A 19,422-nucleotide genomic window follows, 5' to 3' on the forward strand; every position below is an offset into this window, starting at 1 on the left:
ATATCAATCCAGAACATACAACTGAGGCAATGCATTAAAAAAAAAACAGAGTAGATGATAACCACTATAAAGTCTCTGTAAGGATCTAAATGCCACTGTATTTTAGCAAAACTCCCAAACAGTTAGTTTCAGAATAGTTCCTAGCTTTATCCTGTGTGATTCATTTAAAGATCTAGGTTTACCTTTACATAGTACATCTGAGCATGCATCATGTACTTTGTGTCATAACTCTAATCCCCGGGTCAAAGTCTACCGTACTGACCAGTGTGACCACTGCACTTGTTCTTTATTTGTATTTGCTTATCTCATATGAAATGAGAGCTCTTCAGGGCAGGGCCTACAAGCATATCTAAATGAATTTCAGTTTTGATGGCAGGTCCCAGCCATTCCTATGACACAATAACCCATGTGAAAATTCCTCTCTATTTCTCTGGGGCAGGAAGTATAGAAGTAGCATAGAACTCTGCAAGGCAAAATAATGGCTCATCTGAAAAAAAAAAGTGGACATGTAAAGACTGTTGGCTAATAATCCTGCATGAGTTCCAGACTTTCTTAAAATGGTCAGCTAAAAGCATCATAAGATAAATGACTATAGCCTAAATGAAACAAGCTGTTCTGAAGATTGAAAAAAGGATACCAGAGATATTACCATCAGGAGGAAAATGAGGACAATTCCACTAAAATATTCATAAGAATGGCATAGATGATACATACAATGATCATGACAACTTTCCTTTCACATCAGGATAAACTGAAAATGGTACTAAAACTTCTCCCTTACTCCCATCAAATAATGAAATACTTAAACCAGATGTCCTGGGTTCAGCAGTAGCAGTCATTTTTCCCCTTCTTGGTAGCTGGTGCAGTGCAATGTTTTGACTTTCAGCTCGGGAACAGAGCTGATAACAAGCGATGTTTTGGTTTGGCCAAGGACTTTGTGAGCCTCATGCTCTGCCAGGGAGGAGGGGAAGCCAGGAGGAAGCAGAGACAGGACACCTGACCCAAACTGACCAAAGAGGTATTCCATACCACAGCACGTCATGCCCAGGATGTAACTGGGAGTTAGCCGGAAGGGCTGGGAGATGGCAGGGTTGGAGGAGGTATCGGTTGGAGCTTGGTCGGGCTGGGGGGTGCGAGTTATCGGTTGGCTGGTGGTGAGATGATGTATTCTCTTCCCTTGTTATTTCCTTTATCATTATTATCATTGGTGGTAGCAGTAGTGATCTGTGTTATACCTTAGTTACTAAACTGTTCTTATCTCAACCTGTGGGAGTTGCATTCTTTTCGATTCTCCTCTCCGTCCCTCCGAGAGCAGGGGGAGGGCAAGAAAGGGGGGGAAGTGAGTGAACGAGTTACCTGACTGGGTTTAAACCACGACACCAGAAAAGAACGTAAGCCATTCAGCTGTGAGATGCTGTAAAGCTACTGATTTGACTCTGGCAGAAGAAGGATTTAATATAGATACCTGAAAACTAAGACAAGTATTTTTCCCTAGGGATTAAGGGGGAAGAGTGACCGAGTGCATGAACACACAAATTTCATCCTGGAGAAGTGAAAGAAGAGTTTTGAAGAAAACATTTGAACAATAGTTTGTCAAGAAAAATGTATTTTCTAACAAAAAAAAAAGACACTCATCCACCCCCCAAACCTCATTTTCTTCTGCTCTTCTCATTATTCTTCAGAGCTGTTCAACTAACTTTAGTTTTTTAACACCAGAGCGCACAAGTGCACCTCTAAAGCACTTTCTTGTGAATTACTTTCTAGCAACTTGAAAGCCCAGGTGTCAATGTTTCTAAGTTAAGATGCTTATTACTGAAGGTCTGAGGTCCAGAGACAGAAATCAGCTCTTTGTGTCTGCTAAATTTAAACTTTTTGTCCTCCACACAATCTTTCCCACCATAAAAAAGGTGGAGGTCATCCTAATCTACAGGATGAGTCAGGTAGGGAGGAAACAATTGACCTGCTGCTACACTTGGATATGCACAATGAATCTATAAGACTTCTTCCATCCTCATTGACTGTGGCAGTGCTTGATGGGACTGGAAGACTTGATTGAAATTATTGCCTTAGTCTTAGTAAAATGTCATTGCATTATTGGTTTATGTCAGAAAAAAAGCCTTAGGAAAAAAAAAAAGTAGAAGGTACTTTCATCACCACATTTAGCTTTTCTAGAGAATCTGTAACATTATATTTAATGCTTTAAGTCCCCAGACAAAAAGCTAAAAGATTAAGGATTTGTCTTGCCCTTTTTGTTGCTTTCATTTTCAAGCCTTTATCCCTAGCTTATGAATAGTAATTAGACTGTAACAGGCAGTAGTAATATAAAGTTCCTCCCAGTGCTAAGATACTTAAAAAAAAAAAAACAAAAAAACAAAACACAAAAACACCAGAAAAATGCATTAAAAAAATATTATTTGGTTGGTTAAGAGTAAAGGGCTTTTTCACTACTTTAAGAATTTGAGAATGTAACTTAGAAATCTTGTGAGAGACAACCCATAGCTCCCTTTGACACAGGCCCTCATCTGCCTCCTGACCACTTACTCTCGCATAGATTCTTGCATCTTCTAAACAAACAACTGTACCCAACACGTATTTGGACCTTTGTTCCTATACCTACACACAGGAAATTGGAAATTGTATTTAAGCCAGCTACATGGCTTCCTTTTATATTAAACAGTTTCTGATCAGTGCATACCTACCAGAAACACAGACAGCTCATCAGTCTAGGATCTGTGATGATAATCTTTCTCCTCTCCCACAGGGCAGGTACAAAGCTGCATTTTGCAGTCTCTACTCTGGCAAACTCCTTTAACTCTTGAGCTGTCTTTAAGCTATATATGCATTACTGTTGTCAGATCCAGAGCAATTTTTGACTCTTCTTGTCCAGTTTTCTCACCATAAACTGACCACATATTACTGTTTCTTCCAAAGTCATGGGAAACAATTGTGATAGCAGTTTGTTTTACCTTACATATCTTTATTCCTTAATATGCATAAATACCTCTGAATAATGGAAATGCATATTGTCCTGTGAAAACCATGACAGTCTACAGCACATATTCTTCTATTTCTTGTAGTTTTGTATGAATAATATATGCTAGTCAGTCTCCTGTATCTCCTACTGTCATTGATAACTTGCCCTACCAGAGCTCTTACTGTAAGGCAACATGGCACGAGATAATTCAGGTATATTCACATATCATGTTATCGCAGTACAAGAGTCCAAAATTAAAATAAAACCCAGTCATTTCAAATAAACTTAATCCAAAGAAAAAGAGCTGGCAGCATGATCTGTAGATAACAAACTGGAGCATAAGAAAGGCTGATCTGTGTCAGACTGTTAGTAGTGGATGATCAAAAAAAAAGCAACAAGGAGATCACAGACACCAGTAAATCTTTCCCCAATACACCCCCAACTTATTGCAGTTGTTGAATACACTCCACCAGTAGTAATCCCTTTAAATATGTATTCTACACTGAGAGAGGTACTACACCAGGCAAATATAGCAATAGCAGTTTGATCATAACTGTTTCACGGAAAACCCAAGACTAGATATTTGCCTCATGACACAGTGTAAAATATGCATAGGAGCAAACCAGAGAAGAAAGATGGGGAGAATATTATTCACTTGGGCGCAGCTAACACAACTAGGGAATTTTTGGACTACTCCCATCTAGCTAGCTCAGAAGAGGGGCACAGTGAAGATATGCGTTTCCATGCACTTCCAGCACTGTACATCTGTCTTAAAAATTGCTCTCAATCCTTCCATTTCCTTTGCAGACAAACTGTTTTCTCCCACTGAGGAAGAAATAACTGTTGAGAGGCCAGTCTGCCCTCTCATCCTTCCCATTCACGCCCAGAGCAGGAAGGATTCTCAGCTAATCCTAAAACGCTGCCATGCATCTCTCCCCAAAGGTGGAATACTAGGATGCCAATAACAGGATGTTTTACTCTTCCTTCTTGTTAGGATAATGTAGTCATAATTATTATGCATTACCCTTTCCAATACAAATAATTATTTACCCATATTGCCTGGGGGAAAAGTTTTGGATAGAAAATCTCTAACATATCTTTCTGCACATACTGCCATTACAAGGTTCACAGTGTAAGGAGGAGGCTGGAGCACCTCTGAGTGTTCTCAGGGATAGTTGCACAAGCGTTAATGAAATCCCATTAATCATAGCCCTAGCCATCACAGATGTGTCAGCACAGGAGGTTGCAGACTACCCACAGCAGGTAGAGAGGTTAGAAAAACATGTCACGAGAAGGTACATGTATGACCTTTCCTTAGTCTGCAGTGTTGGTCAAAACATTTTCGTGCTGTGGCTAAACCGGAGATGGGAGGAAAATGCCATAGGGAGAACATCTGCAAAACTTAGAATGACACAGTCCAGGGAATTTCCACAGTTCCACTCTCCACCTATCAGAGATCTGATTAGGAAGTATTTCTCGATCCACTTTGCCAGACAGGTAATTATTTGTGTACTACCCAATACCCATATTAACTGCACCTGCACAGAAGTGTTGTTTTCTAAGTATTTTGCATGCAAAATGTGGCAAAAGAGAAGATAGAACTATTTCTTCCCACCAGCATTAAAGCCCAGGAAAAAGCCTTATAAGCAGAAACTACAATACTGTGAAGAGAAATAGCTTTACTTACCTGTCATGCAGTCTTCTCTTACTCTGCCTGTCACAGCTGTGCGAGGCATGCAGTAATCCTATACCTCTCACGTATAGCCCAGGAGATCTGGCACCAGATAAGGTTTCACTGTTCACTCTGGGCCAAGTTTGCTCAGGTACACTGGTGCGAATTTGCAGTCAGCCACAGTCAGCAGACATTCCTGCACAGTTTAAACCAAAAGCACGCTTCTGGCCTCTTATTACTATTCTGGACACCTCATTATCATGGAGGAATTTAGTATCTCTGGACCAGATCTGGTACAAGAAGGGAAGCCTTTACTATTCTCCTGTGCCAGATAAAGTTTCCTGGAACCTGCTCACAGATGCAGGCTCAATCAGATAAAAGCAGCACATCCATCCCAGGTTTCCCTTGACAAACACAAGCAGATGTAGATGACTGATTGAAAATCTCCTTCCTAGTGTTCCCATAATATTATTTGGGGGCCAATTTATAAGCTGGGGACCATAGAGTTGGAAAGTCACACAAAAGCTTTTGGGGAGTCTGAAAGAGGCTTGATTTGTCTGTATCACTAGTCAAAAGTAGCCTTTTTATAACAAATATGTGAATGAGTTGCTGGGCTTGTGTCTCAGTATCTAGTAAGCTGGCTTCCTCTCTTCTTCTGTCAGAACAGCCTGTACTTTTCATCTGTCCTCAAACAGCCATATTTTGAAAACCATAGAAAGAGCTATTCACATTTCCTCCTGTGTATATTTATAAGGGGAAAATGGTATAATGAAATGTAAGATAGTAAGGAAAACATACAGGTTTCTGTAAGCCATGGTTCCAAGTCTCTTCCTAACAAAAGACAGTGTTCAGTAACACCTTTAATTTGGTTAGATTTGTGATACAATTTGTTTTGGTTAAAAGGGCTGAATTCATAGACCGTTTTTTGTATATATTTTAATTCATTGTCCAAGAACTTTTTTTTTTAAATGAAGCAGAAAGATTGCATTCAAAGAACACGCACAAACAAATTCAGTATTTCATAAGGCATACAAAGAGAAAGGCAGTAATTTGTAAACCAAGATTAAAAAAAAAAAAATATATATATATATATATATATCAAGGGAAGAGGCATTGCTTTATACAACAAGCTTTGATTGTAAATAAAATGTCTGATCAGGGTGTTTAATAAACTGACTGGGTCTTCGCTGTCATATCTTTCTAGCTTTATTGACAATAGCTATATGTATATGCAACTTTATTGTATGGGAGAGAGTTTCTTGTTGGGGTTTTGAAAAACTGGCTTACAGTACAAGCATCCTGAAAGCACAGAAGATGCTGATGAACAGAGACTGAGAAGGTAAGAAGTGCTGTTTCTTGCATACCAGAAAATCAGGGCAAGACAGGAGACAGAATGTATATATACTTAATTGCATTTTAAGCAGAATCAGCATTTTGTTACATTTCTTTTACTAGCCATTTGTAATGCAGTAAGAAAAAGAAGATGGGGTTAGTAAAGGCTCTCCGTATTGCATTATTGTAATCTGAGTCACCAGCGAAACCAAAGGATTAGACTTTGATTTTAGTTAGGGATGACATTCCTTCCATGCAGTCCTAGCATTTACTGCTAAATGAACAACAGCTCTGCCCTCAAATTCCAAGAATATAGAAGCAGTTCATCAGCTAAGGTCCAGAATGATCCTAAATGTTACATAAAAGGATCAAATATCTTTTCCCAGCCTGCTCCATTTAGCTCTTCAAACAAATGTATTTTCATATTTTTCTTCATGGCCATCTCTAGCTGAGATTTCCTCCCCCCATGTTGAATTTGTTTATGTTCACCCAGCAAGGCTCAAGAACCTAAACCTAAACCTCAAAACCTCTAGGAGATTTGGTCTTTCTAGTGCTACAGTGAACTTTACCAAGATCCTGCAGAGATGTGTCGGTGCAGAGGTGAGGGCAGGGGAAGCAGGAGGGCTGCATGGCATTGCCCTTTACTCCCCAGTTCAACAGAGGGCTCGCTACATTTGGGGAAAGGGACTTCTTCCATCACATGTGCTCTCCTCTGTTTTGATCCATGCTTTCTCACAGTACATGTAATGGTAAAACAACCCCTTTTCTCTCTGAATTATACCACAGGGCTTTTGCCTGAAAATGCATTATTTGAAAATGGGAGGATCTATGCATTTAGGGAAGAGGCTTATGTTTGGAATTGGCTGGAGAGCCTTTCTCCAAGCAGACTGGCACAAGGTGATAGCAAATCCCCACTTCCCAGGAGGTGTGTTCTCATTCAGACAACAGCAGAACTCCTCTCTGCCCAGAAGCCGAGGTATTTTCTCAACTCAGACATGACAGCTTTCATGGCAAGACTAATGAAAGAAAGGGGAAATGTCTTATTACACCACACAAGACACAAAAGAGAATAAACATCAAAAATGCCTGGAAAGAGATTAACACTACCTCAATAGGATCTGTGAAGCTTGGGCTTCTAAAATGAAATATTAGGGGTCTGAGCAGATTAGAAAAGACTTATGGGGGGAAGGAAGGGCAAGCAACTAGAATTTCTACCTTTAAAAAAAAAAAAAGTACAGACTTTTTTCTTTCAAACAGGATGGCAAGAAATTTATCCCCTGACTGTAGTAAGCACATGAAATGCATATGCCTTTAACGTGCAAATCCTATACTGCACAAGGGAATAACTAATGAGCCACCATTTTAATGAATCAAGTTAAAACAGCAAGGTGACACACCTCACTTAAGGGAATGAATTTTTAATGTCATTGTAAAATGAGCCCCTCCTTCTCCAGGGAATGGAAGACAATATTGGTTTGGGTTAAAGTCCTACTTTTTTTCTGTCATTTACGATCTTCCTCAGTGCTCAATTAATTTGAAGTTTAATTGTTTAATCTTTGAATCCATTGTAAAAAAAGAATCACCACCCTAATACTTACCACTTCTTTCCACATTCCTAAATTACATTATATGTAGGTGGCAAGGATCTGGCAGGAGGGGCTGCAGGAGCAGCCTCTGTGAGGAGAGGCAGGGACCATCCCAAGCCAGACACATCCTGCTCCTCCACAGGCCCGTTGCTGAGTCTGTCAGAGGAGCCAGTGACACCTCTGGGAAAACTTACTTAAGACAGGGCCATACACTGCTAAGCAGTGAGGAGTGAGGAAGAAAGTGTGAAAAACAGTCCTGCTAGCACCCAGGTGAAAGCAGAAGGAGGGAAAGAGGGTTCCAGCAGAGAATCCCCAGCAGCCCATGGCGGAGGCCATGCAGGAGAAGGCTTATCCTGAAGGACAGCAGCCCATGAAAAGGCCTCACACTGGAGAAGGGTTAAAACACGAGTTGGAAAAAGCAGCAAAGAGGAGCCTTATGGTGATCACAGCCACCATGCCTCACCTCCCTGCAGCTCTTAGGGTGGCACAGTAGAGGAGTCAGGAATGGAAGAGGGAAGTTATCTAAGAAATTAAGAAAATAGAGCTGTACGTTTCAGTACCCCTTCCAAAAGGGATATATGAGAACTATGTCATACTTGTGTTTTCTTACTAATGTTTTATATGTGAGATCAGTTTGCATTGGTTGTTTGGATAATTCAGCAGATAATGTTATTCCATTTATAGAAATTTCTCTCCTACTCAGGAGCATCATTCAAGACAATGTTCTGCCCAGTTAATTAATTTAGAAATCCAAAGAGGTTCTACACTAAATTCCTGCATACTGGTGCTTAGGCTCCCATAAATTCTTGGTTCACATTGACAAGCCTGATCCAAATCCCAGTAAAGTCAATAGGAATCTTTCTATCAACTTCCATGCACCTTCTGAATTATTTCAAAGCTCCACTGACTACACAACTTTTCTCAACACAGTATTAAAAGAGAAAGAAAGAAAAGGGTATTTGTACCATTAGGCTTTCCATTTCCCACCCCTAGTAACAACACAAGATGACCAAAAAACCTGTATCTTTCAGTTTACTGAACTGACATCAGACATACAATTGTTTGCAGACAGCATTGCAAGAAGCAAGAACTGATTCAATAATACCTTTTTTTTAAATCCTGGCTCATTAGGGAGATTCTGCAAGGAGCCAGTTAATGGATAAGATACCCAGTACTCAGCAGGCACATCTAAATGCCACTGAGCAAAGAACTGCAATCCTTCAGAATTATGTAAACAGTTCTCATAAATGTTGCAAGGTGCTACAGGGAAGTATTTAACTAAACTCTCCTGCTGGGAAGGGAAGGAGGCTTGAATCATCTGTCTGTGGAAAAGGACCAGGGAAGAGCAAGGCTTTACTGATTGGGAAGGTCCCTGCAGCAGATTGCCAATAACCTCTTCAGTAAAGCCCTCAATCTACAAAGATGGAACATAACTGCAGGAGGGATGAACAGCCATCCTCGAAACGGAAATAATTTATTCAGAACCAATTGTCCATTTCTGTTCACAGACAAATGTCAGAGTATAAAACATATTCATTATTTCAAATTGTTCCATTTATTCCTTCAGCAAATGAGATATGTGTTCTGAAGACACTCAAGTTGTGAAATGCACAATTGACTATTCCATTCACAACCTGCATTGTCTTGGATAACTGGATTATTTGCATAATTTAATTACATAACACAGGGCAGGAAAACTGAGCCTTTAATCACCATGAGTAATGCTTACTCAAGGAAGAAGCCCTATTGAAGTGCAAAGAGTAAAGTCTTTTCAACTTTAAAAATGAGTCAGAATCTGGCCTTATTCATAGTTTGTGCTCCGAGGTAGTTCTACTGCTACCTTTTCAAATATATACTTATACCATACAGTATTGTCAGGGAGGAGCAATAAATACCTTTTGACTTGCTTAGTCAGCCATCATAGGACCAACACAAAACTGAAATGTTATGAAGAAGTATCTGAAGTTCAACAACTCAGAGGAAGGAGGGAGGGGGGAAATACCTGTTTCTCCAGATTCTCCATATTCAAGAAGTACAATCATTCACAATTTTTTAAAAAAAGACAATGTTCAATCCTGTTTCCAAATTTTGTAGGATAAAAGAAAGCCTAAAATTTCATACAGCAAATGAAAAATAAGACAGAACTGTACCAAATTAGCTTTTAGCACCACACAAAACCCCCAAAAATAAATAAGTGAACTGTCATCATTTCAGGAGGTCTTTAGGAGGGATCTGAATTGCTATTGTGGGAAAAGCACTAACAGAAAAAATTACAAACATACGCTAACTTGCAGTGTTTTGTATGCCAATTAACAACGCCTCAACAAATTAAAGTCGGCAAGAAACAGTCTTCATTAAGACAAGTGTTGTAAAGGAGACGGCAGCAAAATGTATTGACAAAATCCCCTCTGTACCCTAATAAGAGCAATAGCATGAATCTGAAGTGAAACTGCAGCTGCAAATAATCATCAGCAGAAACACCACACAGCACACTACCCAGTGACAGGACAACTATATGAGAATTACCATCAGCAGGCATCTGTAACCTATACATGCACCTGTAAAGGAGAGGGTCTGGAAGGACTGAAAGAGTAATGTCCAAAATGAAGCTTTCTTACAAGTGAATGATACTTTTATGGTTGGGGGGGGGGGGGGGGGGGGGGGGGGCAGTATACTTAAAAGGCCACAATTTCCACAGAAAGTGGTTTCAGCACCAAGGAATTTGAACTAAATCAGTGTTAGCTTTATCAGCCATTTCATTAAGGGATCTCTAACTTTCCTTGAGAAAAGCTAAGAAAAAAGCTCAAACCTACTTTGTTCCATTTAGAGACTGAGCCAAAACAGTACTAATAGCAGGTCTAGCCAGTAATTTGAATGTCAAGCTATTTGCCTCCCATCATTATTATTTCAGTTTGTACCTTCTGGAGTAGAGTTTTGCCCACAACTGTTATGCTTGGTACATTACAAGAGCTTGCTAATAAATAAACTGCTTTAATAATAGAGTTTTGAATCTTGCACTACAACAAAGTTATCATCTATATCTTAGGCCTTTTATCCTCCTTTTATGTGGAGGATAGAAGTTTCTTTTGTGGAGGATTTCACAATTTCATTTTGCTTTCCTTGGGAAAAAAAGCCACTGGATTTACAAACATCTCCAGATACTGAATGTATTGCTCTGGACCAAAATGTGTCAGTGTTAGTGGACTTGGTGAGGGATGTTACGCAATAGGGCAGAAGAGGTAAAAACATTGTCAACTGCTTGTATCTAGACACTACTTACTCCAAAGCATTGAGGGGATGTGGGTTTTCTGGTGGTGGTGGTGGTTTGGGTTTTGGTTTAATATATATTGCCTCTCAGATTAAGCATTCAGACTTCAGGTGTCTGAACCCCTCAATCAGGTTGTTCAAATGCACCCAGTCTTTTTATGCTCTCCTCCTTCCCTTTCATTCTCTCTTCCTGCTCCCCCATTCTCGCAGCAAAGCCTCTCAGACTTGGCATTCGCTGCTGGGCTCCAGGTCGTGCTTTCAAGGCATAATCCTATATAGCAGGGTGGGGCTGTACTGCAAAGTGCAAACCAGAGCCAAAGCACATGAAGCCCTGGAAGAGCACACCACACAGGTGCTGCTGCATGTGGCAAGCCTCTCCATATTCACTACCTGTGTAGACTAATGGAGACAGGGAGCTACCTCTGACCAAGCCAGATCAGATATTGGCATGACCATGTTAACATCGTGCTGTGTCAAAGTTAACACATCCCATTTTTCTAAAACTCACTGTATTAGGCAATGATTTTTCCACTGAAATCTAGTTAGTGCTACTTTTGCTTTATTTACAAATCTCACCCAACTGTTGTTTACTTTAGTTCCTCAGTACTGTACCCCATTTAACACATCAGCTTTGCACCAAAGTCTATGGGAATAAACACAGCAACAGGGAACAGAGGAAGCCATTCAGTTTTCCTTGGTCTTCAGCTGGCAGTTGTAATCTTTAAGACTCCTGAGTAACAAGTCCTCTGCTCTCACAGGCATATTGCTTGCATGAAAAACAGAATGTTAAATTTGATGGGGACAAATAGCAGATCTGCATTAAGTTCAGTCAAGAAAGATCTAGTTTTACACCCTTAAATTATATATTACCTACTCTTTCCTTTAAGACAATCAGAATAAGCCACAGCAGAGACTGGTGCAGTGAGCTGTCCCCACAGAAATGATAATACCTAAACCTGATGAAAATCTGTGAGAGCAACTGGTGGTTTCTGCCACACCTCCTGCCAGTTGGCATGCTAAAAAAATCAGCCACATTCCTAAAACTTCAGTAAAGCAGAGAGTTCTGGATGCACAAGGGAATACATACAGCACCTTTGCAGTGGTGCAGAATGTAAGAGTTAAAAGTTCCCTTACACATATTCTATACAAACTCACCTGCCCAAAGGCAGAGCATTTGGCTTCCTGTACCTTATGCTTTTTCTTTTTGCTTAGCCCTAGTGGTTCATTGTTGCAGGCCTTTTGACTTGTGAGAACAAGACTCGCCATTCCCTCTGGGAGTTTCGCCGCTGCCCTCTAACTCCTTGTTATTCCCTTTTCTGTTTATCATCTTCCAGGTACCTCTCCCATTCAGGTTGGGAAGGGGGGTAAAAGGCAAAATTTCTATCATGATTTCTCCCTCCTCCACAATCTCTTTCCAAAATCATTTTGCTCTGAACAAGAGAAACACCCTGAGACACCCTGGTGCCTCAAGCCAGGCAGGCTCCTAAAGAGCCGAAAGAAACCCTAACATCACAGATACCCACATCACCTTCAGACTCAGAAGCACTGGCTGTCACCTGCCTGATCACCCCATCCCTCTGAATCTGCCTGCAGTTTAAGCAAATCAGGCTCTAAATACTCCATTCCTGCAAGTCTCCTAGACTTGTTTGCAAGATTAAATTCCTTAAAAGAGACAGAGGCTGCATTCCTGCAGTAATGGTCATCTCATTAGCAGGCGTTTGCAAACATTTTGCACTATAAAGAAACCCCTCTTTCCTAGTAGTGTCAGTCAGATATTAAATGTACTCACAGAAAGCTTGATTATATTTGCTGAGTCATTCATTTAGTATAGCTTTTCACCCTGCCAATCTTCTTGCCTGCCTTAACTGATGAAAGAATCAATTTGTGAATATAGTGATCCCCTCTACATCAGTCTGGAAAATACTTTAATAATTCAAACCTTATTTGTCCTCTATAGGATAACAGGTAGCTTCTTCCCATTCTAACAGGAATCTGTGATGTAAGGTTGAAGTAGCAATTGTATCCTTCTCATTTTTGTCCAGCCACCTTTAGCTTCCACAGGGGACAGAACAACTGACTGGAACAGCATGGCAAGCTGAGCTCAAGAGAGATGAAAGTGGTTGAAGAAGAAAGATAATATATATATATATATATATATATTACTGCAGGATTTTTCTAAATATTCTACTCTTTTTCTTGGTGGATGCAATAGTGTGTGGTGCACATGTTTTCTTAAGAATAAATAATTTGCAGGTGTGTGAAGTTCAGCTACAACAAATCTTTCAAAATGAAGCTACATTTTCCTTGTATGATTAATATGTTACATTGTAACTTGCTTATAAATTAAAGGAACAGAGTATGATGTACTGCAAAAGAGTTGTATTTTTCCCTGCTAAGCTACAGCAACTGTAAATCATTTCCATCACACTTAATTTTTAATTTGAATTCATAAAGGTTGTACATTTCTTTGTGGTTTTAAATAAAAAGAGATTAAAGGCTGTAAACTTAAATGTTTATTAAAGGAAAAAATATGCTGATCTGAAACTTCAGGTATTAAAATATATGTAAAATATAAGAAAGAAGAACAAATAAGATTTCTAGTTAAGCCCTGAGAACTTAAAGTGAAATTTGAAGCCTTCCACTACAGATGCATCTGTGTTTAGCCAGGGGAAGATGGTAAGGGAAGGCAAGGGTGAGGAAATGAAGGTCTAGAACAAGAATGCACCCCAGAATCCAGGTCAGGAATGTTTTTAAGTCAGTCTAGCCAATTGATAGCTAATTGCTGAAAAAGTGGAGTTTATGGAATTAAAAACAAAGTATAATAAAAAACAACTTCCCACAAGTTTTGCCAAGACTTGTTCCTGCCCATCTGTAAATATGGGCCACCAGAATGTCTAACCAGATTGGACTTTCAGACATTAACAAAACTTTATGAGGCTAGATCCAGATGCAGATCTTACTTTTGGTAAGCCTCAAGGTTATGCCTACAGGGCATACAGAGCATCTTTAGTTGAAGCATTAGTGTTAATGTACAGGTTATGCTTCCATTGAACGGGACTCTATTTACATTCTGTTTATTATAACTCTCAACTAACTTAAGGAGAGATCACCATCACCAATATGATGATCAGCAGGGGGAAGTAGTTTTAGTCATGTTAGCAATAATGTCATTAACAAATTATCAAAATGAAATTTTGCAAAATGTTTTCTATTCCATATATAAAGCTAGATTACAAATGCCTTCAATGCCTCTTGCAATAAGGTATTTTGCCTATCAGCAGCAATCTTACAATCTACTATTAATAAAAATAGTGGCTTTGATTTTACACATCCCAATTCATAGTTCCATAAAAATTATAAACACTCCTGCTTCACCTCTCCAATGACTGATTTTGGTGGGAACGTCTGCTTAAGTCTTATGAAATTTTCTTAATGTATCAGAATGCAAGCAAATAGTTCAAAATCTTTTTTGTCTCCCATATAGAACTGCTTTAGGGTTAACAATAAAAGAGCAAACTTTTCAGAGCAAACTGGAAGGCTACATTCAAAACTGTACAACACATTTTTTCAAATGGAAACAGCTCACATTTTAGCTGCTGAGACTTCTCATTTCCAAAACTTCCAAAATATCCCAAGAGGAAAATTATGTGGTACTGGAGATCTACACTCTGCTCAAAGCATTTTAACTTCTCCCATTTAACCTCTTCCATTTCATAGAGAAAGGTGAGTTACAAAACCCTTAGCTCTCTGACAATGCTGACATTTTCTTAGGGAGCACTTCATGAAGATCCCAGGTTTCACTTTCAGAAAACACTCCTGCAGTGTATGTGTGCACAATATGACTATATAAAAATCAGAAATATAAAATTCAGAAAACAAAAAAGAAAACAAAAGCCCCCACCATCAAGCTTTTGTCTGTTTTAAGAAAGCAGAAAACCAAGAAACTGGCAAATAATTTAAAAGACGATTAACTTTACATTACGATGTGGTTTTCTTGTTGCAACCTGATAATCAGGGACAATTCCCTTTAAATACCATAACTGACCATGGGTTCAAGTGATGAAGAAACCCCTCAGCCACAAGCACACAGTTACAAAGTGGTGGTGAGGTCATGCAGGGTGCTTTTGAGTAAGCAGACTCCAGGCCATGCCACCACTACAAACACTCAGGTCCAGACCAGCTTTAGGGATACTAAGTGCAGAGGACTGTTCTGCTCTTTAGAGCATGCTAAAGGTAACATCTGTGTAAAATAAAGATATACTTTAAGATTTTTATTCTATACTTGATGAGAATTTCTACATCTCAGCCAGGATCACTAACCCTGCACTTCTTTGTGTCTGTAGCGAGTATAGGGAAGCCTCAGCCAGCAGGACCCAAAAGGCTGCTTCAAGAATCATATTTATATCAGGCACCCAAAGAATGTTGTTTTGCTTGGCATTTCCTGCTTGACTGGTTCTCTTCCTAACAACCAAGCTTTGTTTGTCTTTATTCAAGATGTTTACTTTTGCTGTGATTGCAGTTAAAGCCCATGTCCTCATAAGGAGCAATTTGCAGAAAACAATGCAGGGCAGGAAATCAACTCATAACAATGCCCAACGAACTGAGCCTGTTACATTTCTGCTGGGGACAGTGGCAAACTAATGAGCAATCTTCTAAATACACAGAAGGTATTTAAGTACGCACAATAGCCTAAATGATGCAAAATAAACACCTCTTGCAGACAAACTGCTTAGTCACAATTTAGCACAAACAGTAGCTGCAAACATTTATATACTGTTCAGCCAATCAGCCTTCGTCAGTGATACAAAATAAAAGAAGGTTTTTTTTTTTCTTTTGCAATTGAAGTTTGCTTCATCTCACAGATCCCCACTGCTGAAAACTCATATTTCTTTCAGTCTACATGCTAGCAAATTACAACCTTTGGAATAAGTGGGCACTGAAAGAACAGAATCAATTCCTAAACCGAGATCCAGACCCAATGATCTTACAAAACAACCCATTTGCTGCTGTGTTTACACATCTATTCATGAAGACCAGCTCTTCTAAGACCTCCCGCTACAGTTCAGGATTGTTAAAGGATTACAAGCAGCACAAACTAGGAATAGCTGACAGTGAAGAGAAATTATCCATATTCGGCCTTCTTATGACAAATTAAACACATTCTTAGGAGAAAAAAAAAAAACCAACAAACCTTTCTGAAAGAGCATGTTCTGAACATAGTAGTGTAACTTCTTTGTTCACTGTGTTATGCATTCTATAGCCAACTGGCTAAATCAGTCTATCTAGTTGTATATCATCTGCAAATCTGCAGAGGGTGCACTCTGTTCCACCATACAGGTCATTTGTTAAAATATTAGTGTTGGCCCCAGCCATGTTATACAACCCTAATGATTGGTCTCCTGCTGGACTTTGTGCCACCGATCACAATTCTGACCCAGGCAGTGCAGCTCATTTTAAGTCCATCTCACTGCCCATTTATCTAGCCCATATTTCATCAACTGTCTGCAAGGACCTTATAGAGGACAGTGTCAAAAGCTTTGCTGCAGTCAAGGTAAACAATACCCACTGTTCTCCACATCAAACCATGCCATCTTTCTGTACAGCTGGCAGCTCACACAGTATTTTCCTTAGCCCCCCTTCTTTCCTTAAGCTCAACCTAAAAAAAGAAAAAAGCCCACCATACCTGCCAACCATGAAAAAAAAAAAGAAAAAATATTTACGTTGAGTTTGAATTATTTAGAGATGCGTAATTGAGTACATACACTTTTAATACTAACAGCAATATCAAATAATACAGTTGGGTAAATATCAGTTATAGTTTGGACATCAAATTGAAAATTAAGCATTAAGTGAACATACAGACTTTCTCAATATACAACATCTGCTTTTTTACAGCCCTGTGGAATATCCAGTGAAGCTAATTTAAGTTTTCTCATTTCTTTCAGTAAGCTCGGGACCAAATCCCTAGGTTTCACTATTAAGCAGCTATCAGAAACACCAAGCTCTTTACACACCAGCTTCTAATAAAGATGGGTGACACAATCTGAATAGCAAGCTCAGGCTTTAAGAGCCTGAGCCCTAAAACAGGCAATAAAATGATGTCTCCTATGAGACAATACATCACTTCAGGGGAATAAAGTTAAGCCACAAAACAATCCAAACCAAGACTTTTTAATCTTGCTCAACAAACCAAAACATTCAAACATTTTCCTAGTGCCATACCTGAAATTCTGTGTTCACAGCAAACACCTTGGGAAGCAGGGTGCTTTTTTCCACTTAAGGCTCTCATAAACACCTAAGATTTCCCTAGAAATATTTAATATTGATCAAAATTACAGCCTGAGATCAGTCTGTAAATGTTCCAAGAGCCACCAAGTTATTCCATCTGTAGATATTTGTGATGGTGATGCAAACACAACAACATGTACAAAGCCAAAAACAGAGCTTCAGGGTAGCTCTGCTCTTCTCATGGATCAGAAGGATTTTGCCTCAATTTCCTCCCCCTCCCAGCTTCCATTCCTGAATTTACCTTTAGGGGTGGATCCAAAAGTAGGCAGGCTGCTCCCTCTCCTGCCACTGTCAGGTCCTTTGTAGGACTGCAGGTATAGCAGCTTCTGATGGGAAAGGCAAGGTTGCAAGTTACATTTGAACAAGAAAATCCAAACTATTCAGAAACAGCACAGAAATAGACTCAAGGTTTAATATTAAATGGGGATACTGGAGGAATGGGCCTTTGTGGGTGTGGGTGGAGGTCCCAAGTGAGGCTGGTCATGGCAATCAAGGCCTATTGGTGCACTTGGGGCCCTGACAAGTAGTTTGATTTAATATTAAAGAAACATGGGAGAAGGTTTCCTATTAAAGCATATCTATCATTCTGGTCAAATCTGGGACCCTGCCTCCTCTTCTCCTTGACCTTTTTCATACTCTAAAAATGGAAAACAGATCCACAAGTGGTGACGGTCCTTCACAGAAACTTTGAACTTCCAGCTGAACTGTGTTCAGAAATAGCCTGCTGGACAGGTTAGAGTATCTAAGGAACAAGGCAGCACATTGCCCAAGGACAAAATTAATTTTGGAGTTTATACCATGTAATACTTAATCTGAAAGTATCTCTTCCAAAATCCAGCTAGCATGGAACATAAAAATATCTGAATCTGGTCACTTAGGCAGAGCCATAATAATGAAAACTAATAGATAAATTAATTTCATATTTGCTTCCCTTGCTTTGCAATTAAACATTATTTACTAATAATTCCATACTATATACTGTAGCCCCTTAATGTGGGTTAAAGTACCTTTAATTGCATACTGTCCTTGATAGTTCTTTTTACTACTATCCTAAAAGCCAACTGTCAAAAGAAATCATCTCCCTGAGATAGTGACTCACAAAATGACTCACTTTTTTTTTTCATAAAAGCATTGCATTTCACCTGTTCCTAAGTTTTATAACAGACCATCATAGAGCCAAGATATTCACATTTTATAGTCACCACTTGGCAAGTTGACTTACTACAACACAAATCATATAGAGTTTTCCAAAGAAGCTTTGAAGGCTTTTATATCACAGTCTTTCTCCAAGGTCTGCTTTGGTACCAATATTTGATTAAAACCTAATTAAGTCTAAAATGAATTATGTGTACTTTTTCTGCATTAGACAGACCTATTTGCATTCTATAAAAGATCACTGACATGGCAGCATGCCATTTGATTCAGTTTAGTTCTAAGATGTCCCAATGAAATTTGTCTTGTTATGTACCAGCTCTTTGCCCCACATAGGCTATATGTGCCTTCTCTATCAGGTGCCCAGGACAAATCTGTTTAGAAAGATTTCACTACCAGAAGTAGACAGTGTATAAAAACATTTAATTGGTAGTATCCCATCTACTGAACAATTTTTTTTTTTGCTTTGTCCCCACCTTCATTGGTGCTGATTGCAAGACATTGTACCCAGTTTTCGTTCCCGAGTGCCAGAAGCATTCTTCAGTACCTGAAACCCATCATTAAGTATCTCCCCCTTCAGGTGTTCTTTACTTGTTCTCAAGTACTTTGTTCAGCAAAAACTCACTAAAGCATGAGCATGTCAGTGTTCATAACAAACAGTGAATTTCAATTACCTTCATTGGAAAAAAGCTGTCTTGAAATTGCAGCCAGAACAATTACAGCATTTTAACTAAAACCAGTGAGATGATATTTTGCTATTGGAAGTACATTTCAAGGGGGTTCCTTGTTTTAAGGCATGGATCCCTTTTGAGTCTGTTTTGATACAAAGAGGAAAGTTCATCCATTGTATAAAAGGCAGCATTGTTGTCTGCCACGGACCTTTGGCAGAAATAAATAATTTAGAAGAGAATGGAAGTCGCTTGGTCATTTCTAACCAAAAGAAATCAAGTAAACAAGGACAGAAAAGCAAAACCCTATAAGCCTTCCATCCTCAGTTTTTGAACTTGTGAAGAAAATACGAATGCAATGACCATGAATGAATATGAGATTTAAAAGTTCACAAAAATCGATATAAAGAACTTCTCTTTCATCAAGACTGCTGCCTGACAGATCAGATTTGCAACTGCTTGCTCAGAGTGCTGACTTGTATG

General features: G+C 39.2%; 1 long non-coding RNA gene across 1 annotated transcript in view; it reads right to left on the reverse strand.

Moving 5' to 3' along the window:
• The window catches only part of LOC134174246 (uncharacterized), a 54,361-nt gene extending 36,835 nt beyond the window's left edge, over positions 1-17,526 (reverse strand). Inside the window, exon 1 of the long non-coding RNA XR_009968574.1 lies at positions 17,361-17,526. This is a non-coding gene — a long non-coding RNA (uncharacterized LOC134174246). The remainder of the gene's footprint in view (positions 1-17,360) is intronic.
• Positions 17,527-19,422: the final 1,896 nt, after the last annotated feature.

Source organism: Pezoporus occidentalis, unplaced genomic scaffold, assembly GCF_034315485.1.
Source record: "Pezoporus occidentalis ecotype Australia unplaced genomic scaffold, CSIRO_AGI_Poc_V1 ctg59, whole genome shotgun sequence".
NCBI lineage: Eukaryota > Metazoa > Chordata > Aves > Psittaciformes > Psittacidae > Pezoporus > Pezoporus occidentalis.